The sequence below is a fragment of the Acipenser ruthenus genome, chromosome 10, assembly GCF_902713425.1.
Source record: "Acipenser ruthenus chromosome 10, fAciRut3.2 maternal haplotype, whole genome shotgun sequence".
Lineage (NCBI taxonomy): Eukaryota > Metazoa > Chordata > Actinopteri > Acipenseriformes > Acipenseridae > Acipenser > Acipenser ruthenus.
In genome coordinates, this window is record NC_081198.1 from 21,056,207 (window position 1) to 21,080,015 (window position 23,809).

General features: G+C 47.6%; 2 non-coding genes and 3 pseudogenes across 2 annotated transcripts; all 5 read right to left on the reverse strand.

Annotated features, from left to right (window-relative positions):
• Positions 1–929: 929 nt before the first annotated feature.
• On the reverse strand, positions 930–1,030 carry LOC131738615 (U2 spliceosomal RNA; annotated as a pseudogene).
• A 599-nt stretch (positions 1,031–1,629) lies between these two features.
• On the reverse strand, positions 1,630–1,785 carry LOC131738620 (U2 spliceosomal RNA; annotated as a pseudogene).
• Positions 1,786–12,424: 10,639 nt separating this feature from the next.
• LOC131738621 (U2 spliceosomal RNA) lies at positions 12,425–12,580 on the reverse strand (annotated as a pseudogene).
• A 7,049-nt stretch (positions 12,581–19,629) lies between these two features.
• LOC131738572 (U2 spliceosomal RNA) lies at positions 19,630–19,820 on the reverse strand. The gene has a single exon (XR_009330017.1). It is a non-coding gene; the product is annotated as a U2 spliceosomal RNA (small nuclear RNA).
• A 588-nt stretch (positions 19,821–20,408) lies between these two features.
• Positions 20,409–20,599, reverse strand: LOC131739234 (U2 spliceosomal RNA). Its single transcript, XR_009330401.1, has one exon. It is a non-coding gene; the product is annotated as a U2 spliceosomal RNA (small nuclear RNA).
• Between the last annotated feature and the right edge of the window lie 3,210 nt (positions 20,600–23,809).

The window sequence follows — 23,809 nt, forward strand, 5'->3', positions numbered from 1 at the left end:
GGCTGGTCTCGTGGGGGTCTCCGCAGTTCCTGCACTTGACTACAGTACACGCGGCCGTCAGGTGTCCTAATTCCCCACATTTCCTGCAGAGTTTTGGCATCCCATTATAGAATACCAGCCCTCTGTTGGGCCCTAACACTATGGAGTTTGGAATGTGGCGGACGCCTCCAATGCCCACTGGATCAACATTAAGGCGTACCAGCCACTTTCTGGCTCCTGTCCAAACCCCATCTTCATCTGTAATTTTCCTCCCTTCTGATGACACCCTCCCATAGCGGTTAAGCCATGTTGTAATATCATAGTCGCTAACAGCCTCATTGAAAAATTGGACAGTAACAACTTTCATTTCTCTGTCTGTCAGTGCATCCACACAAAATTCTTTGTATGGAGCGAGATATTTATTCTCCCCCCAAAAGGACCACATTTCTTGTAACTTTTGGGGGTTCCTAAAACTGACCTCAAACACTTCCTTAAGCCCTGGCAATTTCACCAAAGAATTCAAGTCAGAAGGGGAAAAACCCATACCCCTCTGAAGAATGGTCTGGCTGAACTCCAGTCTCGTCAGTCCTGGTTCCGTTTCCTCTTGCTGGGTCCTTGTGAAGCGCACCGCATTGTGCCTCCTGGTCTCCTGGGTTGGCCGGAACGCCATCCTTCAGCTGGCTCCTCCGATTGGGGTGGGAGAAGCCTCTGGACGTCCGGGTTGTCTCTCTCTATGGAAAAGAGACAACGTAAGCAGCAAATCTGGGCAGTTGAAGGAACTATTACTTTAGTCCCTGAGGAGATAGTCGCCTCGCAAGAGGGACCCCCTCCCCAGGTGAACGGTGTCCTTCCCTGGCGGAGTAGGGGGCGCTGCTTGGCACCGAGACCACGTAGGAAGAATCGTGGCTGTGACGCCTCCTCGGGGTCCGGGGCCGCCCTCTGCTCCTCCCAGATGGCGCCCTCTGCTGGGATATTAAACTGATAAGAACAGATATTAAACTGATAAGAACAGATACTACACTTGATCTTAGCCAAAAGGCCGAGAAGCGATGGCGACTTGGCCCTTGCCCGGGGCCCCCCAGCCCGGACGGCACAGGGGGATTCAAAGGTGGGTGCAAAATTCCAAGCACAAGCAGACCCCCAAAAAACGGGCTGCTGCTTCCAGAGGGGAAATGTGCAATTTAAGCAGGAGAAAACTAAACAAAGCAAAAACACACACATAACACCAAAAACAAAACATAAACTGGCGGAGTGCGTCTTACAAATAGTCATGCCAAGCTGCTATGCTGTGCAAGGTGCCTTGGGTAACTACAACTGTGCCTCGCTGGCTGGCTGGCTTGCTAAGAAGGTCCTGGCATAGGGACATGTTCCACCACACTTGTCTGGTTAGCTGCATGCTCCCAGGAAACAACTTGCTGCTGTCTACATCATCACCACATGTGAATAAAAGAAAGAAAGACAGCAAGAAAGAAAGAGAGAAAGAAAGAGAGAAAGAGAGAAAGAAAGAGAGAAAGAAAGAAAGAGAGAAAGAAAAAAAAAAGAAGTAAAACGGCGGGAAAACTTGCATCAACACTGGCACTCTCCCTCCAGCAGGGGTAGACAAAATGCTCACAGGAGAGATCCAGATCTGACTTTGACCAACGTTAGAGAAAGGTGTGCACCGTTCCCGGAGGTACTGCAATACCGGGCCGATGCGTGGAGTGGACGGAGCAAGCCCCTGTTCCATCTCCCGATTCCAAAAATCAATTTAATATATGGTCCCCTGATAGGGGACGTATCAGATATTAAATACTCTTTTATTGAGATTTTACATTTTTTTACATTTACACCCATTCGTTTTTTCATTCATTTTACATTTCTTTTAAAGATGACATTCATGCATACAGACATACATTTTGTTTTAAAAGCATTTAAAATACATTTAAAAACACCAAGACAATTGTGCTTTGTACATGGTTAAAACAGACACAGATTAAAATCAACATGAAAAAAACCTGTGCTGTTTTAAAAGTGACTGGAAAAAAAGAACCATCTATAAAAAACCAGTGCTTGTGAGGGCCGGGGAGTGCTCTCTAAAAAAGTGAACATAAACCTAGATCTAAAACAGGGACAGGGGAAAAGGGACAGTGTATAAACAGTGAGTTAAAATTCTAAAATTTTAAAACACTTAAAATGTAACTTTTAATAGTTTACATTAAAAATCTTAAAGATACATAAAACAAAACAAAACAAAATCAAATAAAACATTCAAATTAAATCAAAGGTCCATAAAACTGAAACAAAAAGACTACATAAAACCAGGGCACCGTTGAAAAACGGTCATGCCAGCTAAAAAGGGCGGAATGCTGGCATGACAAAATAAATAAAAGGCTTAGCGGTGCCCCGTAGTCCCGCTCCTAGGAGCTAGCGGTTCCAGTTTTTTCCTTTATTCCATCTTCACGTCCTGAAGTCCGGCGATCCTCCACTCCGCGCAGGCCTTGTCCTTCCCGAGGGTCCGGATGTCCAGAATTACAAAGTCCTTGATAAGAGTTTGTGCCCTTCTGGTCATGGTGATAGTGTCTAGCTCCTGCTTGTGATAGACACAGACGTTACGGCCTTCCCACAGGATCTGCTTGACAACATTGATGACACGCCAAACGCACTTAGCTGTGCTGGTAGTGATTCCTCCCGCAGGCCCATAGAGCACAGTCTCAGCGGTCATCTTGGCCGTGTCAGCAAACCTGTTTAGGAAGACAGAGACAGAGAGCCAGACACTGCCAGCCACATCACACTCCCAGAAGATATGGGCTGGTGTTTCTCTCTTGCGGCACTTTGCATAGGGGCATGTTTCTACTTGGGCTAGTCCCCTCCTGAACATGAACGCTCGAGTGGGGAGTGCACTGTGGACGGTGTTCCATGCTATATCCTTCTGGACATTACTGAGGCAGCTGTGAGACACATTCTCCCAGATTTTTTGGCTTTGGGTGAGGGAGAAAGTAGCTACTTTTTCAATTTCCTGGGAACCGGCAAGATATTTAGTTACAGCCTTGTATTCCCAGGAGGCCAATTTTGCTTTATCTAAGCCCAATTTATATATAGTGTCCCTTAAGGTTCTATAATACAATGGGGGGTCCCAGGAGTACGGCACGGTGTTATCAATAGTGCAGAGGCCCAAGGCCCTGAGACAGGTGGCAAAATAGAAACGATTCATGTAACATACCTTCCTGTCCAGGGCCTGGATGTTCTTGATAGTTTGCGTGAGCCCCTGCACTCGGGTGAGCTGCACAACGTCCGGGACCCCCTTACCTCCCTTCTTGTCGGCTTTACTCAGGGTGGCTCGCTTTACCCTCTCCATCTTGCTGCCCCAGATAAAGCGGTGGATAATGCGGTCCACCACTTTTTTGGTGGTCCTGTCTGGGGGAAAGATTTTTCCTACATAAGAGAGGATGGGGAACAGTATAGACTTGGTTATTAATACTCTACCCGTCATTGTTAAGGATCTTGTGCTCCATCCGCCAATCTTTTTACGGACCTGGTTAATGGCCGCCGTCCAGCTCTGGGCCCCCGAGCTATTGTTCTCGAAAATGAGGCCCAGAATCTTGATTTTGTCCTTTTTGACAGGGTACATGTCCGACAGATCCCTATCTACCTGCCAATTTATAGACACGTAGACTTCGCTCTTGGACTTATTAATCACTGCCCCGGTCGCCGTGCAGTACTTCTCAAGGATATTACTAATCCGAGGTACCGACGATGTGTTGGTGCAAATGAGTGACACATCGTCCATATATGCTGTTGTTTTGACCTGGACCCCGTTGGATCCAGGCAGCTGGAAACCAGTTATATTGGTATCCCTACGAATTGCCTGCAGGAGGGGTTCAATGCACACGACATATAGCAGTGGGGATAGTGGGCAACCCTGTCTGACCCCTGACTGGATAGATATTTTACCAGTCAGGTGCCTGTTCACCAAGACTCGGGTACTAATGTTTGTATATATGGTTTTAACCCACTCCCTAAGTCTAGGAGCGAATTTCATCTGGTCCATCACTTTGTACATATATTCATGGCTTACCCTATCGAACGCCTTCTCCTGGTCAAGGTTGAACAGGCAGAGGGGATGGTTCCGTTCTCTAGAATAAGCCAGAATGTCCCTTGTTAACATTAAAATATCCGTGATGGACCTCCCTGGGACGCCACAAGCCTGGTCGGGGCCAATGACCAAAGGGAGGTGTACTTGTAGCCGGAGCATCAGAGCTTTGGCTAGTATCTTGTAATCCACGCAAAGGAGGCTGATTGGGCGCCAATTCCGTAGATCTTTAACTTCCCCTTTCTTATGAAGGAGAGTAATTACACTCTCCCGCATAGAAGGGCCCAACCGCTTCTCCCTGTAGACCGCTCTGTAGACCTCCGCTAAATGGACTTTTAGCGTGTCCCAAAAAAGATGGTAATACTCACCCGGGATGCCATCTGGACCTGGCGTCTTACCGGTGTTCATGGTCTTAACCGCCTGGGTGAGCTCCTCCAGCGTGAGTTCTGGGTCCTTCTCCTCCTCCTCCTCGTCCCGCACTGAGTCAGGCTCCAACTGGCTCAGGAACCACTCTATCAGGGTGTCATCTGTAGCTTTGATGTTATACAGGTCCCTATAGAAGTTCTCTACCACTTTTTTCACTCCCTCACTATCCTCTACTATCCTCCCCCTGCTGTCGAGCATGGAGGACATCAAGTGCCGCTTCTCCCTCGTTTTCTGGAAGAAGAAGCGAGTACACTTTTCGTCTTCCTCCATTTTTTGCACTTTTGCATTGTGCATGACCTTTCGTTGTTCCTCCCTACAAAGCACTGAAAGATCTAGCTTGGTCTGGGCTATCTCATCGCTTACAGGGAACCCCCGAAGCTGAAGCAGGCTCAGACGCTGGAGGGCAGCATTCAGGTGTTTATATTTGGCCCTCCTTTCTTTTGCTTTCCTCTTGCCTGCTGCTATGAAATAACCCTTAGTTCTCATTTTGACCATCTCCCACCACTCTATAGGGGAGTTGAATAGGTCACGCAAAGTGGTCCACTCAACAAGCCTGCTCTTATAGGCTGCAGCTATGGAGGGGTCATCGAGTAAGGAAGTGTTTAATTTCCAAACCCCTGACCCCATCTGGGAGGTCTGAGGGACCTGCAATGTTACCTGCAGGAGCCTATGGTCAGAGAAGAAGACGGCCTGGGTGTCTACTGCCGTCTTCGTAAGGGAGCTGGTATGCAGGACGAGATCTATACGGGAGAAGGAGGTCCCAGATGAGCTCACCCAGGTAAAGGGAGGCACCAGGTCCTTACCTGCATCACACAGGGAGAAATCAAATATTACGGAGGACAAAACTCTACTAGAGCGGTCGTTGCGTGGCCTGCTCCGGTCTACGTCCCTCAGAGCACAATTGAAGTCACCTGACACGATGACGGGTACGTTCCCCAGCAGGAGTGGACGCAGCTGTGGAAAAAATTGAACTCTTTCGTTTTGGTTAGTGGGTGCGTAGACATTGACCAGTCTGAGGGGAGTGTTGTTGTATGTCACATCCACGCTCAGAATTCTACCAGGTTCTACCTCCCTGCTGCTGCGGGAGGTAATAAATGGGTTTTTAAACAGGATACCTACTCCGTCGGCTCTGGCTATGTTGGAGCCCGACCAGAAGGAGTCCCCCAGGGTCCAACTCTCCTTCAGGTCCCTATAATCAGGGCTCGACGAAATACCACACTCCTGCAGAAACATGAGATCTGCTTTCAAGTTAGCTAGATAGTTTAGTACATCAAATCTTTTTTGTGTCTCCCTGATGCTCCTGACATTAACAGACACACATATCAGGGCCATCAGGGTAGCTAACAAGAAAAGGAGTCGCTGCATCCACCCCATAGCGACTATGATTGGGAGGTCGGGACACTCTTCCTACTCTTAGCTCTACGCTTGCTTCGAGGGGGCTTGGGCTTATTTGCAACTCCCATCACCCCTGAGAAGGTACTCACTGCTGCCTCGTCCAAGAAGGCACCGTCTTTATATGCACAGTACGTGGAGTTGTTGGGGCTATTCAACTCCCCACAAGGTAAGTCTGGTGGAACTTGCTCAGGGCCCCTCGGAACGTGTGGGTCAGCTTTGTCCTGGGGGGGGTTATGACAGACAGCATTCTTTGGCTGTTACCGTCTGTTGAATTGGAGCTGTTAGCAGACTTCTGGCTTACCGCGTCCAGGGGTATTCCCATGTCCTCCAGTGCTGTATCTAGGAGGACCTCTAGGGGGCCCCTGGTTTTGCCCATACAAGGGAGGGGGTCAAGGATGCTTTGAAGGGAGGCCCTTCGCTTGAAGAGGGTCATTGCTACCGAGGTACTGCTGGTCAGGGAAGGTGTTGACCCCGACCTCTCCCTCGGTGCATTAGTGAACACCTCTTCTGCGAGGTGTGCTAGGGTTTGTGCCAACGACTGGGAAGGCTGGCTGGGGATGCCCTGGCTGGCTGCTACCTGCCCACTAGGCGGCAGTGTAGCCGTCCCACTCGCCTCCGTCTCTGCCTGCGAGGGCAAGACTGGGGACTTTGTGTGGACATTAGCTGGTTTTGGATCTATGGGGGCCACCTGCAACTTGCTGTCTTTGATCCTGATCTTCTTTCTTTTCCCCCCCTCGTCTCTACCCTTTCTTTTCCCCACCCTCTGCTGGTTCTTCACTCCCTTCCCCTCCTTCTCACTCTCACTTTCACTGTCGCTTTCGCTTTCCTCCCCCACGGACTCAATCCTTATGGCGTCATAACGAGAGCCGAGGGGGAGTGCTGGCGCTGAGAGCATCAGCGTATCAGATATTAAACTGATAAGAACAGATTTTTTTTTTTTTTTTATAAGAACAGATTTTTTTATTAAATTCTCACAATAACTTTACATTTTACAGTAACAGTTACATAAAGCAATACAATCACCATTTACAACACAGAACAATTACCTTTATAACAACTTGCATGAGACAATTATTTACAAATACACCAATCCCTTCCATTTCTCTTTAGCTGCATTGAATCCCCACCTTAACACATCCCTTTTAACCCTTTCCCGAAGTTCCCCACTCACCCTATTTACAACCCCCAGTGCATTACACTTTGTATTTGATTTGACCAAAACTTTCCTTGATTCCCAAATTCCCTGTTTTACCAAACTAATAATTAACCAAACTAAGAATTGTGACTCTTGCAATACCCCCTTCAAAACAATTCCACCAACAATAGTGTTGTAAGACAAAATAACATTTAACAAAACCAAATTGAAAACCTTCCCCATTGTTGCCCAAACTCGCTGAGCATATAAACAGTCCCAGAACACGTGCCTTACAGTCTCCTCCGCCATGCACTTTGCTCTGGGACAAAATTTATTCCTTGTTAATTTGTGTCTGTACAATACTTCTCTCACTGGTAATCTCCCGTGAACCACGAGCCAATTTAAATCCTTCAGTCTATTGTCTAACCCCTTGGGCTGCACTCTGCCCCACACTTCTTTATTGACCCCTCCAACCACACATGACCCCCTCTCTTCTATAACTCCTTTATACAGCATTTTGTGATTTTTACATTTGTCCTCATTCTTAAAATCAGGATACTTCTTAACCAATTTCACTGCATGCCCATAATGGTCGGGCAGCGTTTCTGCCCTGGGCACATTATTTGACCATTCTACTATGTGCCTCATGGAAAACGAAAACCAAAGGGAAACAAAATATTGGAACTTGTGCACAACGACAGGGTTTAATGCAATACATAACATTGAAAAATAAATACAATCTAATTTAAGAGGGATGTCCGGTACACCCCTCCCTCCTTCTTCCACACTTCTATACATAACATCCCTCTTGATATACTCATACCTCCCTCCCCAAACAAAATCAAAAACCATTTTGGTTAATACTTTCCTAAACTTACAAGGTAGAGGAAACACGTAAGCTAAATACAATAGAGAGGGTAACACATCAGCCTTTAAAACCAAAACTTTCCCCAAAAAAGATAATTTCCTCAATTTCCATAACCCAAATTTCAACCTTAATTTTGCCAGCCTACCTGCCCAATTGTTTACCCCGCTCCCCCTGTGATAAAAAGAAATTCCCAACAGCTTTAACCCATCATTGCATCTCTGTAAACCACCCGGTGTATCCACCCTTTCAGCCCACGCCCCAAAAAACATTACAGAAGATTTATTTGTGTTTAATTTTGACCCTGAGGCCTGAGCATACAGTGCTATAATTTCAAATACTCTTTCCAGGCTCCTATCTGATGTCAGGAAAAGAGTGATGTCATCCGCATACTGGGAGATTTTAACAGAGACACCCCCACTCCCAGGTAACAAAAGCCCTTTCACTTCTTGGTCTCTTCTCACTGCCTCTGCAAAAGACTCCATAAAAAGAACGTATAAAAGTGGAGACAGTGGACAGCCCTGTCTTACCCCTGAACTTTGTGTAATCCAATCCCCCAAGTGGCCATTTACATTTACCCTACTACCCACCGCTGTGTACATAATTTTTAACCACCTCATAAAATTCTTCCCAAACCCCAGATGTGACAACACTCTAAACAAAAACCCATGGTTCACCCGATCAAACGCCTTCTCCTGATCCAGGCTCACCAACATTAGCGGTACCTTTCTATCCTCAGCCCAACTGATTGCATCTCTTGTGAGGAGGAGGTTCCAATGAATGGACCTCCCCACCACCCCACAAGTTTGGTCCTTATCAACAATAAAAGGCATTGCCTGTTTCAACCGCCCAGTCAGGACCTTTGCAATTAATTTATAATCGACTGACAACAGCGTGATTGGTCTCCAGTTTTTTAGGTCTTCCTCCTCTCCTTTTTTAAAAAGTAAAGAAATAATACCTTCCCTCATAGATTTACTTAGAGCCCCAGTGCGAAAAATCTCACCCACCACCTCTACAAACACCGGCCCAATCACATTCCAAAAAGTTACATAAAACTCCTTTGGGAGACCATCACCCCCTGGCACTTTCCTATCCGCCATTTGCTTTAGGGCTTCCTCCAATTCTGCAAGAGTGACCGGTCCCTCTATATCGTCCCTCACGTCCTCTGGCACCCTAACCTGTACAACTTCCAAAAAGGAGCCTCCCACCTCCACATTGACCTCCCTTTCAGAAAAAAGTTCTTTATAAAAACCATTAGCACAGTGCAACATGCCCGCTGTGTCCTGCACCGTGACACCATCCTTCCCCTCAACCCCCTAATCACTCTCTTTTTTTGTGCCTCCTTTACCTGCTTAAAAAAATAAGTGCTGCAGGTCTCATGTTTCTCTAAGAACTCCCCCTTACACCGAAACAAAAAAATGCTTGCCCTCTTCTCAAAAACTTTCCGTATCTGACCCTTAAGTTCCTGTGACTGATCAAAGTCAAAACTCCCTGTTGTGTTTCCCCTTGTATACAAATTCTCCAGTTTCCTCTGCAAATCCAAAAACCCTTTATTTTCCTTCCTGCACCTATACCTGCAATGCTTTTGAGCCAAAATCTTAATTTTGACTTTCACCCCCTCCCACCATTCCAAAACAGACTTTGAATATCTTATCAAATCAACCCACCCTTTAAAATGTAACAAAAATGTATCCCTAAAATATTTATCTCCCAGTAACTCACAATTCAATTTCCAAAACCCACCCCCAAATACTGGTCCCTTAAATTGGATAGTACACTGAATAGTATCATGGTCTGAAAACCACATTGGAGACACAATACAAGAATCCACACTTAACACTTTTGAAACAAAAAAATAATCTATACGGCTCCTGGCCCCCCTTGAGTTCCTCCAAGTAACCCCCTCAAGCTTGGGATTACACTTTCTAAACCCATCAACCAAACTAAATTGTAATAAAATACCCTTTAACATACCCCCAGTATAATCATGCCCACCCCCCTTATCTAGTGACACATTAAAATCCCCTCCCATAATAATGTGCCTATTTGTTACAAAGAGATCCTGCAAAACAAGAAAACATTCTTTTCTAGAAGCCATGTCGGTAGGTGCATATACATTAATCATTCTCAACTTTTGTCCCCTCCAGTTCACATCAATACTCAGAATGCGCCCTGGCACCACTGAAACAGACTGCACTACCTCCATCTCCTTGTCTTTTAATAAAACCCCCACCCCTGAAGAATGGACACCCCCCACACTCCACCTTGACTCCCCCATTCCCCATTCTTTACTGTATAAATCAATATCGGAGGCATCTTTCAAATGCACCTCCTGCAAAAAACAAAAGGAAAAATGCAAAGAACTCAAATAATTAAAAACCGATGCCCTCTTAATGTTATCCCTCAACCCTCTTGTGTTAATTGAAATACAGTTTAAGGACATAAACCCCAAAAAAAATTAATTAGAAAAGAAACCTCACTGTCCCATATTTGTGGATAATTGCAAAATCTCCTAGGAAGAACTCATGCTTCCTGTATCTACATATTCCTGTTCATTTTGTTCTCTTTGTAAAAATGTCCCCAACACGTATGGATTTGGGCTCAAAGGAGATAAACACACTGTTTCTGACTGACTATTTTCTCTTTCTCCCCCTGTGTCCGGCACCTGGGAGGGAGAAGACCCTTCACCCCCCGTAGCGACTGGAACTGGCAACTGTGAAGAACCGACACCCGACTCATCCTGTTTCCCCAGCACCTCGAAGCGGTTCATTACCGCCAGTTTCTTGGTTGTTTCCTGAGAAACCGAGAATTTACTTGCTGTTTCCTCCTTAGTCTTCTTTCTCTTCTTCTGTTTTTTCAGAACAAAGGGCTCTTCCTGTCCGCCGCGCTCTGCATCAGGAGTGTCCCCCCACTGCATCACCCCGTCTCCTTTCCGCTCTCCGCTGCTTAACAACTCCTGTTCACTGTGCTCTGTAACCTCTGCATCCGCCACCCCATCTCCCTCTTTTCCCTCCTGGCTACCGGGGATCGAAAAAGACTGCCCAGTGTCTTCCAACACCTCCTCCCTTGGTGGAATTGAGTCATCTACCTCCGACCTTCCCCGTCCCCTTGCAGCTTCGGAATAGGTCTGCTTGCGCTGGGGACAATTCCGGAACAAGTGATCCAAAGCTCCACATGCATTGCAGCACTTGGGCTTGTAACACCCGGACGCTGTGTGTCCCAGCTCACCACAGTTCCTGCATCTCTCCTGAGAGCAGTCCACTCCCAAGTGACCAAAACTCTGACACTTCCTGCAGAAACTGGGCTGCCCAGAGTAAAAAAGATATCCTCTGTCTGCCCCAATTGAAAAATTTGCTGGTGGATGATAAAATCCACCAAATCCAGATTCATCATCATTTAGCAGAACTTGGAACTGCCTCTTCCCTGTCCATATTCCAAATTCGTCCCTCAAGTACTTGGCCCCCGAGATCACCTTTGCATACCTGCATAAAAACAGTCCAACCGTGGAATCAGTCACATGAGGGTTGTACATATGTACGGTCACAACCCTGAAATTGTTCCGGCTCAGTGACTCCACTTTAAAATTGGAAAGTGGAGCATCGTCTTCCTTCTCCTTGCACCGCTGCAGAAATTCTTTAAAACTTGTCTCCCCGACCATGGTGACATCCACGTAATTCTCCGTCCCGTTCCGCTGAAGACACAAGATCATCTCAGGCTGTACTCCCAAGCAGTCGATGATGACGGTCTTTATAAAGACTTTCCTCTCTGGCATCTCTTCCCCGCTGTCTCTCCAAAACAATCTTGCCGAATTTTTCAGTCCAGCCCAAGAGGCTGACCGGGTTTGATTACCTCTCATCTTATCAGAAATAAAACCACCGGGTACTGCGGTCAAGCCACATATACCTGATCATTAGCCTATTTCAGACTTGATCTTAGCCAAAAGGCCGAGAAGCGATGGCGACTTGGCCCTTGCCCGGGGCCCCCCAGCCCGGACGGCACAGGGGGATTCAAAGGTGGGTGCAAAATTCCAAGCACAAGCAGACCCCCAAAAAACGGGCTGCTGCTTCCAGAGGGGAAATGTGCAATTTAAGCAGGAGAAAACTAAACAAAGCAAAAACACACACATAACACCAAAAACAAAACATAAACTGGCGGAGTGCGTCTTACAAATAGTCATGCCAAGCTGCTATGCTGTGCAAGGTGCCTTGGGTAACTACAACTGTGCCTCGCTGGCTGGCTGGCTTGCTAAGAAGGTCCTGGCATAGGGACATGTTCCACCACACTTGTCTGGTTAGCTGCATGCTCCCAGGAAACAACTTGCTGCTGTCTACATCATCACCACATGTGAATAAAAGAAAGAAAGACAGCAAGAAAGAAAGAGAGAAAGAAAGAGAGAAAGAGAGAAAGAAAGAGAGAAAGAAAGAAAGAGAGAAAGAAAAAAAAAAGAAGTAAAACGGCGGGAAAACTTGCATCAACACTGGCACTCTCCCTCCAGCAGGGGTAGACAAAATGCTCACAGGAGAGATCCAGATCTGACTTTGACCAACGTTAGAGAAAGGTGTGCACCGTTCCCGGAGGTACTGCAATACCGGGCCGATGCGTGGAGTGGACGGAGCAAGCCCCTGTTCCATCTCCCGATTCCAAAAATCAATTTAATATATGGTCCCCTGATAGGGGACGTATCAGATATTAAATACTCTTTTATTGAGATTTTACATTTTTTTACATTTACACCCATTCGTTTTTTCATTCATTTTACATTTCTTTTAAAGATGACATTCATGCATACAGACATACATTTTGTTTTAAAAGCATTTAAAATACATTTAAAAACACCAAGACAATTGTGCTTTGTACATGGTTAAAACAGACACAGATTAAAATCAACATGAAAAAAACCTGTGCTGTTTTAAAAGTGACTGGAAAAAAAGAACCATCTATAAAAAACCAGTGCTTGTGAGGGCCGGGGAGTGCTCTCTAAAAAAGTGAACATAAACCTAGATCTAAAACAGGGACAGGGGAAAAGGGACAGTGTATAAACAGTGAGTTAAAATTCTAAAATTTTAAAACACTTAAAATGTAACTTTTAATAGTTTACATTAAAAATCTTAAAGATACATAAAACAAAACAAAACAAAATCAAATAAAACATTCAAATTAAATCAAAGGTCCATAAAACTGAAACAAAAAGACTACATAAAACCAGGGCACCGTTGAAAAACGGTCATGCCAGCTAAAAAGGGCGGAATGCTGGCATGACAAAATAAATAAAAGGCTTAGCGGTGCCCCGTAGTCCCGCTCCTAGGAGCTAGCGGTTCCAGTTTTTTCCTTTATTCCATCTTCACGTCCTGAAGTCCGGCGATCCTCCACTCCGCGCAGGCCTTGTCCTTCCCGAGGGTCCGGATGTCCAGAATTACAAAGTCCTTGATAAGAGTTTGTGCCCTTCTGGTCATGGTGATAGTGTCTAGCTCCTGCTTGTGATAGACACAGACGTTACGGCCTTCCCACAGGATCTGCTTGACAACATTGATGACATGCCAAACGCACTTAGCTGTGCTGGTAGTGATTCCTCCCGCAGGCCCATAGAGCACAGTCTCAGCGGTCATCTTGGCCGTGTCAGCAAACCTGTTTAGGAAGACAGAGACAGAGAGCCAGACACTGCCAGCCACATCACACTCCCAGAAGATATGGGCTGGTGTTTCTCTCTTGCGGCACTTTGCATAGGGGCATGTTTCTACTTGGGCTAGTCCCCTCCTGAACATGAACGCTCGAGTGGGGAGTGCACTGTGGACGGTGTTCCATGCTATATCCTTCTGGACATTACTGAGGCAACTGTGAGACACATTCTCCCAGATTTTTTGGCTTTGGGTGAGGGAGAAAGTAGCTACTTTTTCAATTTCCTGGGAAGTGGCAAGATATTTAGTTACAGCCTTGTATTCCCAGGAGGCCAATTTTGCTTTATCTAAGCCCAATTTATATATAGTGTCCCTTAAGGTTCTATAATACAATGGGGGGTCCCAGGAGTACGGCACGGTGTTATCAATAGTGCAGAGGCCCAAGGCCCTGAGACAGGTGGCAAAATAGAAACGATTCATGTAACATACCTTCCTGTCCAGGGCCTGGATGTTCTTGATAGTTTGCGTGAGCCCCTGCACTCGGGTGAGCTGCACAACGTCCGGGACCCCCTTACCTCCCTTCTTGTCGGCTTTACTCAGGGTGGCTCGCTTTACCCTCTCCATCTTGCTGCCCCAGATAAAGCGGTGGATAATGCGGTCCACCACTTTTTTGGTGGTCCTGTCTGGGGGAAAGATTTTTCCTACATAAGAGAGGATGGGGAACAGTATAGACTTGGTTATTAATACTCTACCCGTCATTGTTAAGGATCTTGTGCTCCATCCGCCAATCTTTTTACGGACCTGGTTAATGGCCGCCGTCCAGCTCTGGGCCCCCGAGCTATTGTTCTCGAAAATGAGGCCCAGAATCTTGATTTTGTCCTTTTTGACAGGGTACATGTCCGACAGTTCCCTATCTACCTGCCAATTTATAGACACGTAGACTTCGCTCTTGGACTTATTAATCACTGCCATGGTCGCCGTGCAGTACTTCTCAAGGATATTACTAATCCGAGGTACCGACGATGTGTTGGTGCAAATGAGTGACACATCGTCCATATATGCTGTTGTTTTGACCTGGACCCCGTTGGATCCAGGCAGCTGGAAACCAGTTATATTGGTATCCCTACGAATTGCCTGCAGGAGGGGTTCAATGCACACGACATATAGCAGTGGGGATAGTGGGCAACCCTGTCTGACCCCTGACTGGATAGATATTTTACCAGTCAGGTGCCTGTTCACCAAGACTCGGGTACTAATGTTTGTATATATGGTTTTAACCCACTCCCTAAGTCTAGGAGCGAATTTCATCTGGTCCATCACTTTGTACATATATTCATGGCTTACCCTATCGAACGCCTTCTCCTGGTCAAGGTTGAACAGGCAGAGGGGATGGTTCCGTTCTCTAGAATAAGCCAGAATGTCCCTTGTTAACATTAAAATATCCGTGATGGACCTCCCTGGGACGCCACAAGCCTGGTCGGGGCCAATGACCAAAGGGAGGTGTACTTGTAGCCGGAGCATCAGAGCTTTGGCTAGTATCTTGTAATCCACGCAAAGGAGGCTGATTGGGCGCCAATTCCGTAGATCTTTAACTTCCCCTTTCTTATGAAGGAGAGTAATTACACTCTCCCGCATAGAAGGGCCCAACCGCTTCTCCCTGTAGACCGCTCTGTAGACCTCCGCTAAATGGACTTTTAGCGTGTCCCAAAAAAGATGGTAATACTCACCCGGGATGCCATCTGGACCTGGCGTCTTACCGGTGTTCATGGTCTTAACCGCCTGGGTGAGCTCCTCCAGCGTGAGTTCTGGGTCCTTCTCCTCCTCCTCCTCCTCGTCCCGCACTGAGTCAGGCTCCAACTGGCTCAGGAACCACTCTATCAGGGTGTCATCTGTAGCTTTGATGTTATACAGGTCCCTATAGAAGTTCTCTACCACTTTTTTCACTCCCTCACTATCCTCTACTATCCTCCCCCTGCTGTCGAGCATGGAGGACATCAAGTGCCGCTTCTCCCTCGTTTTCTGGAAGAAGAAGCGAGTACACTTTTCGTCTTCCTCCATTTTTTGCACTTTTGCATTGTGCATGACCTTTCGTTGTTCCTCCCTACAAAGCACTGAAAGATCTAGCTTGGTCTGGGCTATCTCGTCGCTTACAGGGAACCCCCGAAGCTGAAGCAGGCTCAGACGCTGGAGGGCAGCATTCAGGTGTTTATATTTGGCCCTCCTTTCTTTTGCTTTCCTCTTGCCTGCTGCTATGAAATAACCCTTAGTTCTCATTTTGACCATCTCCCACCACTCTATAGGGGAGTTGAATAGGTCACGCAAAGTGGTCCACTCAACAAGCCTGCTCTTATAGGCTGCAGCTATGGAGGGGTCATCGAGTAAGGAGGTGTTTAATTTCCAGACCCCTGACCCCATCTGGGAGGTCTGAGGGACCTGCAATGTTACCTGCAGGAGCCTATGGTCAGAGAAGAAGACGGCCTGGGTGTCTACTGCCGTCTTCGTAAGGGAGCTGGTATGCAGGACGAGATCTATACGGGAGAAGGAGGTCCCAGATGAGCTCACCCAGGTAAAGGGAGGCACCAGGTCCTTACCTGCATCACACAGGGAGAAATCAGATATTACGGAGGACAAAACTCTACTAGAGCGGTCGTTGCGTGGCCTGCTCCGGTCTACGTCCCTCAGAGCACAATTGAAGTCACCTGACACGATGACGGGTACGTTCCCCAGCAGGAGTGGACGCAGCTGTGGAAAAAATTGAACTCTTTCGTTTTGGTTAGTGGGTGCGTAGACATTGACCAGTCTGAGGGGAGTGTTGTTGTATGTCACATCCACGCTCAGAATTCTACCAGGTTCTACCTCCCTGCTGCTGCGGGAGGTAATAAATGGGTTTTTAAACAGGATACCTACTCCGTCGGCTCTGGCTATGTTGGAGCCCGACCAGAAGGAGTCCCCCAGGGTCCAACTCTCCTTCAGGTCCCTATAATCAGGGCTTGACGAAATACCACACTCCTGCAGAAAGATGAGATCTGCTTTCAAGTTAGCTAGATAGTTTAGTACATCAAATCTTTTTTGTGTCTCCCTGATGCTCCTGACATTAACAGACACACATATCAGGGCCATCAGGGTAGCTAACAAGAAAAGGAGTCGCTGCGTCCACCCCATAGCAACTATGATTGGGAGGTCGGGACACTCTTCCTACTCTTAGCTCTACGCTTGCTTCGAGGGGGCTTGGGCTTATTTGCAACTCCCATCACCCCTGAGAAGGTACTCACTGCTGCCTCGTCCAAGAAGGCACCGTCTTTATATGCACAGTACGTGGAGTTGTTGGGGCTATTCAACTCCCCACAAGGTAAGTCTGGTGGAACTTGCTCAGGGCCCCTCGGAACGTGTGGGTCAGCTTTGTCCTGGGGGGGGGTTATGACAGACAGCATTCTTTGGCTGTTACCGTCTGTTGAATTGGAGCTGTTAGCAGACTTCTGGCTTACCGCGTCCAGGGGTATTCCCATGTCCTCCAGTGCTGTATCTAGGAGGACCTCTAGGGGGCCCCTGGTTTTGCCCATACAAGGGAGGGGGTCAAGGATGCTTTGAAGGGAGGCCCTTCGCTTGAAGAGGGTCATTGCTACCGAGGTACTGCTGGTCAGGGAAGGTGTTGACCCCGACCTCTCCCTCGGTGCATTAGTGAACACCTCTTCTGCGAGGTGTGCTAGGGTTTGTGCCAACGACTGGGAAGGCTGGCTGGGGATGCCCTGGCTGGCTGCTACCTGCCCACTAGGCGGCAGTGTAGCCGTCCCACTCGCCTCCGTCTCTGCCTGCGAGGGCAAGACTGGGGACTTTGTGTGGACATTAGCTGGTTTTGGATCTATGGGGGCCACCTGCAACTTGCCGTCTTTGATCCTGATCTTCTTTCTTTTCCCCCCCTCGTCTCTACCCTTTCTTTTCCCCACCCTCTGCTGGTTCTTCACTTCCTTCCCCTCCTTCTCACTCTCACTTTCACTGTCGCTTTCGCTTTCCTCCCCCACGGACTCAATCCTTATGGCGTCATAACGAGAGCCGAGGGGGAGTGCTGGCGCTGAGAGGGCCCTACTCAGGGGGGGGCCGCTGCTGGATCCGGGCTCCCTCCCTGCCTCGTGTTCTGCATCAGAGGAGCTACTGGAGGAGCTAGTGGAGTGGCTGTTGTACTCTCTCTCTGGGCTGGGGGAAGGGGTCCTCGTAAAACGGGACATGTCTCGGGGGCGGGGGGGTGAGGGGGGTGCTGGTGATGATGGTGGTGCTGGAGTCTGGGTCTTGGATACTGTTGGTGGTGATGTGGACTGATCTTTGTTACTTGCTCCCTCTTCCTGCTCAGGCCTAGGCTTGTTCGTATTTGCCTTGCTGGCTCTGGCCATGTTGGCATAGGAAGAGGGGCAGTCCTTAAACAGGTGCCCCTTCTTTCCACACAAATTGCACTGCCTCTCTTCTCTGCAGTGGCTGGTCTCGTGGGGGGCGCCGCAGTTCCTGCACTTGACTACAGTACACGCGGCCGCCAGGTGTCCTAATTCCCCACATTTCCTGCAGAGTTTTGGCATCCCATTATAGAATACCAGCCCTCTGTTGGGCCCTAACACTATGGAGTTTGGAATGTGGCGGACGCCTCCAATGCCCGATGGATCAACATTAAGGCGTACCAGCCACTTTCTGGCTCCTGTCCAAACCCCATCTTCGTCTGTAATTTTCCTCCCTTCTGATGACACCCTCCCATAGCGGTTAAGCCATGTTGTAATATCATAGTCGCTAACAGCCTCATTGAAAAATTGGACAGTAACAACTTTCATTTCTCTGTCTGTCAGAGCATCCACACAAAATTCTTTGTATGGAGCGAGATATTTATTCTCCCCCCAAAAGGACCACATTTCTTGTAACTTTTGGGGGTTCCTAAAACTGACCTCAAACACTTCCTTAAGCCCTGGCAATTTCACCAAACAATTCAAGTCAGAAGGGGAAAAACCCATACCCCTCTGAAGAATGGTCCGGCTGAACTCCAGTCTCGTCAGTCCTGGTTCCGTTTCCTCTTGCTGGGTCCTTGTGAAGCGCACCGCATTGTGCCTCCTGGTCTCCTGGGTTGGCCGGAACGCCATCCTTCAGCTGGCTCCTCCGATTGGGGTGGGAGAAGCCTCTGGACGTCCGGGTTGTCTCTCTCTACGAAAAAGAGACAACGTAAGCAGCAAATCTGGGCAGTTGAAGGAACTATTACTTTAGTCCCTGAGGAGATGGTCGCCTCGCAAGAGGGACCCCCTCCCCAGGTGAACGGTGTCCTTCCCTGGCGGAGTAGGGGGCGCTGCTTGGCACCGAGACCACGTAGGAAGAATCGTGGCTGTGACGCCTCCTCGGGGTCCGGGGCCGCCCTCTGCTCCTCCCAGATGGCGCCCTCTGCTGGGCGCCTGCTGCTCTCTCGGTCTGGATCTCGATTACAATCAAGGGCTGGGGATGAGGTCGTCTAGGTCATCAAAGGGTCCTCAAAGGTCGTCTGGATGGTAGGTCCTCCTTCTCTCTAACTCCAGGAACGTCTGGAAAAGCCGGAACCGCCTGAAAAAGAAAAAAACGGGAACCGCCTGAAAAAGAAAAAACTGCTCTCAACAGTCAACAAAATCTTGAAAGACCCTCGGCCTGGATTGGGCAAGCCAAAACCAGACTGAGCATTAGTCTTCCAAAAAGTTGCCGAGCTGAAGAAAGCCAGTCAAAAATAAAAAAAATTCTGTTCCTCCTCACCCGAACAAACCTCTCACAGACCCTCGGAGGGAGCGGGCAATGCCACTACCCTCTAAGCCTTAGTCTTAGAAAGATTTATTCGAACTGAAGAGAAGCCAGAGTATATGGCTGGCTAAGAAGGACCTGGCATAGGGACATGTTCCACCACACTTGTCTGGTTAGCTGCATGCTCCCAGGAAACAAACTGCTGCTGTCTACATCATCACCACATGTGAATAAAAGAAAGAAAGACAGCAAGAAAGAAAGAGAGAAAGAAAGAGAAAGAAAGAAAGAGAGAAAGAAAAAAAAAAGAAGTAAAACGGCGGGAAAACTTGCATCAACACTGGCACTCTCCCTCCAGCAGGGGTAGACAAAATGCTCACATGAGAGATCCAGATCTGACTTTGACCAACGTTAGAGAAAGGTGTGCACCGTTCCCGGAGGTACTGCAATACCGGGCCGATGCGTGGAGTGGACGGAGCAAGCCCCTGTTCCATCTCCCGATTCCAAAAATCAATTTAATATATGGTCCCCTGATAGGGGACGTATCAGATATTAAACTGATAAGAACAGATACTACACTTGATCTTAGCCAAAAGGCCGAGAAGCGATGGCGACTTGGCCCTTGCCCGGGGCCCCCCAGCCCGGACGGCACAGGGGGATTCAAAGGTGGGTGCAAAATTTCAAGCACAAGCAGACCCCAAAAAAACGGGCTGCTGCTTCCAGAGGGGAAATGTGCAATTTAAGCAGGAGAAAACAAAACAAAGCAAAAACACACACATAACACCAAAAACAAAACATAAACTGGCGGAGTGCGTCCTACAAATAGTCATGCCAAGCTGCTATGCTGTGCAAGGTGCCTTGGGTAACTACAACTGTGCCTCGCTGGCTGGCTGGCTTGCTAAGAAGGTCCTGGCATAGGGACATGTTCCACCACACTTGTCTGGTTAGCTGCATGCTCCCAGGAAACAACCTGCTGCTGTCTACATCATCACCACATGTGAATAAAAGAAAGAAAGACAGCAAGAAAGAAAGAGAGAAAGAGAGAAAGAAAGAGAGAAAGAAAGAAAGAGAGAAAGAATAAAAAAAAGAAGTAAAACGGCGGGAAAACTTGCATCAACACTGGCACTCTCCCTCCAGCAGGGGTAGACAAAATGCTCACAGGAGAGATCCAGATCTGACTTTGACCAACGTTAGAGAAAGGTGTGCACCGTTCCCGGAGGTACTGCAATACCGGGCCGATGCGTGGAGTGGACGGAGCAAGCCCCTGTTCCATCTCCCGATTCCAAAAATCAATTTAATATATGGTCCCCTGATAGGGGACTTATCAGATATTAAACTGATAAGAACAGATACTACACTTGATCTTAGCCAAAAGGCCGAGAAGCGATGGCGACTTGGCCCTTGCCCGGGGCCCCCCAGCCCGGACGGCACAGGGGGATTCAAAGGTGGGTGCAAAATTCCAAGCACAAGCAGACCCCCAAAAAACGGGCTGCTGCTTCCAGAGGGGAAATGTGCAATTTAAGCAGGAGGAAACAAAACAAAGCAAAAACACACACATAACACCAAAAACAAAACATAAACTGGCGGAGTGCGTCTTACAAATAGTCATGCCAAGCTGCTATGCTGTGCAAGGTGCCTTGGGTAACTACAACTGTGCCTCGCTGGCTGGCTGGCTTGCTAAGAAGGTCCTGGCATAGGGACATGTTCCACCACACTTGTCTGGTTAGCTGCATGCTCCCAGGAAACAACCTGCTGCTGTCTACATCATCACCACATGTGAATAAAAGAAAGAAAGACAGCAAGAAAGAAAGAGAGAAAGAAAGAGAGAAAGAGAGAAAGAAAGAGAGAAAGAGATTTTACATTTTTTACATTTACACCCATTCGTTTTTTTCATTCATTTAACATTTCTTTTAAAGATGACATTCATGCATACAGACATACATTTTGTTTTAAAAGCATTTAAAATACATTTAAAAACACCAAGACAATTGTGCTTTGTACATGGTTAAAACAGACACAGATTAAAATCAACATGAAAAAAACCTGTGCTGCTTTAAAAGTGACTGGAAAAAAAGAACCATCTATAAAAAACCAGTGTTTGTGAGGGCCGGGGAGTGCTCTCTAAAAAAGTTCAAAAGTGAACATAAAACTAGATCTAAAACAGGGACAGGGGAAAAGGGACAGTGTATAGAACAGTGAGTTAAAATTCTAAAATTTTAAAACACTTAAAATGTAACTTTTAATAGTTTACATTAAAAATCTTAAAGATACATAAAACAAAACAAAACAAAATCAAATAAAACATTCAACGTAAATCAAATAAAAGTCCATAAAACTGAAACAAAAAGACTACATAAAACCAGGGCACCGTTGAAAAAACGGTCATGCCAGCTAAAAAGGGCGGAATGCTGGCATGACAAAATAAATAAAAGGCTTAGCGGTGCCCCGTAGTCCCGCTCCTAGGAGCTAGCGGTTCCAGTTTTTTCCTTTATTCCATCTTCACGTCCTGAAGTCCGGCGATCCTCCACTCCGCGCAGGCCTTGTCCTTCCCGAGGGTCCGGATGTCCAGAATTACAAAGTCCTTGATAAGAGTTTGTGCCCTTCTGGTCGTGGTGATAGTGTCTAGCTCCTGCTTGTGATAGACACAGACGTTACAGCCTTCCCACAGGATCTGCTTGACAACATTGATGACATGCCAAACGCACTTAGCTGTGCTGGTATCGATTCCTCCCGCAGGCCCATAGAGCACAGTCTCAGCGGTCATCTTGGCCGTGTCAGCAAACCTGTTTAGGAAGACAGAGACAGAGAGCCAGACACTGCCAGCCACATCACACTCCCAGAAGATATGGGCTGGTGTTTCTCTCTTGCGGCACTTTGCATAGGGGCATGTTTCTACTTGGGCTAGTCCCCTCCTGAACATGAACGCTCGAGTGGGGAGTGCACTGTGGACGGTGTTCCATGCTATATCCTTCTGGACATTACTGAGGCAGCTGTGAGACACATTCTCCCAGATTTTTTGGCTTTGGGTGAGGGAGAAAGTAGCTACTTTTTCAATTTCCTGGGAACCGGCAAGATATTTAGTTACAGCCTTGTATTCCCAGGAGGCCAATTTTGCTTTATCTAAGCCCAATTTATATATAGTGTCCCTTAAGGTTCTATAATACAATGGGGGGTCCCAGGAGTACGGCACGGTGTTATCAATAGTGCAGAGGCCCAAGGCCCTGAGACAGGTGGCAAAATAGAAACGATTCATGTAACATACCTTCCTGTCCAGGGCCTGGATGTTCTTGATAGTTTGCGTGAGCCCCTGCACTCGGGTGAGCTGCACAACGTCCGGGACCCCCTTACCTCCCTTCTTGTCGGCTTTACTCAGGGTGGCTCGCTTTACCCTCTCCATCTTGCTGCCCCAGATAAAGCGGTGGATAATGCGGTCCACCACTTTTTTGGTGGTCCTGTCTGGGGGAAAGATTTTTCCTACATAAGAGAGGATGGGGAACAGTATAGACTTGGTTATTAATACTCTACCCGTCATTGTTAAGGATCTTGTGCTCCATCCGCCAATCTTTTTACGGACCTGGTTAATGGCCGCCGTCCAGCTCTGGGCCCCCGAGCTATTGTTCTCGAAAATGAGGCCCAGAATCTTGATTTTGTCCTTTTTGACAGGGTACATGTCCGACAGTTCCCTATCTACCTGCCAATTTTTAGACACGTAGACTTAGCTCTTGGACTTATTAATCACTGCCCCGGTCGCCGTGCAGTACTTCTCAAGGATATTACTAATCCGAGGTACCGACGATGTGTTGGTGCAAATGAGTGACACATCGTCCATATATGCTGTTGTTTTGACCTGGACCCCGTTGGATCCAGGCAGCTGGAAACCAGTTATATTGGTATCCCTACGAATTGCCTGCAGGAGGGGTTCAATGCACACGACATATAGCAGTGGGGATAGTGGGCAACCCTGTCTGACCCCTGACTGGATAGATATTTTACCAGTCAGGTGCCTGTTCACCAAGACTCGGGTACTAATGTTTGTATATATGGTTTTAACCCACTCCCTAAGTCCAGGAGCGAATTTCATCTGGTCCATCACTTTGTACATATATTCATGGCTTACCCTATCGAACGCCTTCTCCTGGTCAAGGTTGAACAGGCAGAGGGGATGGTTCCGTTCTCTAGAATAAGCCAGAATGTCCCTTGTTAACATTAAAATATCCGTGATGGACCTCCCTGGGACGCCACAAGCCTGGTCGGGGCCAATGACCAAAGGGAGGTGTACTTGTAGCCGGAGCATCAGAGCTTTGGCTAGTATCTTGTAATCCACGCAAAGGAGGCTGATTGGGCGCCAATTCCGTAGATCTTTAACTTCCCCTTTCTTATGAAGGAGAGTAATTACACTCTCCCGCATAGAAGGGCCCAACCGCTTCTCCCTGTAGACCGCTCTGTAGACCTCCGCTAAATGGACTTTTAGCGTGTCCCAAAAAAGATGGTAATACTCACCCGGGATGCCATCTGGACCTGGCGTCTTACCGGTGTTCATGGTCTTAACCGCCTGGGTGAGCTCCTCCAGCGTGAGTTCTGGGTCCTTCTCCTCCTCC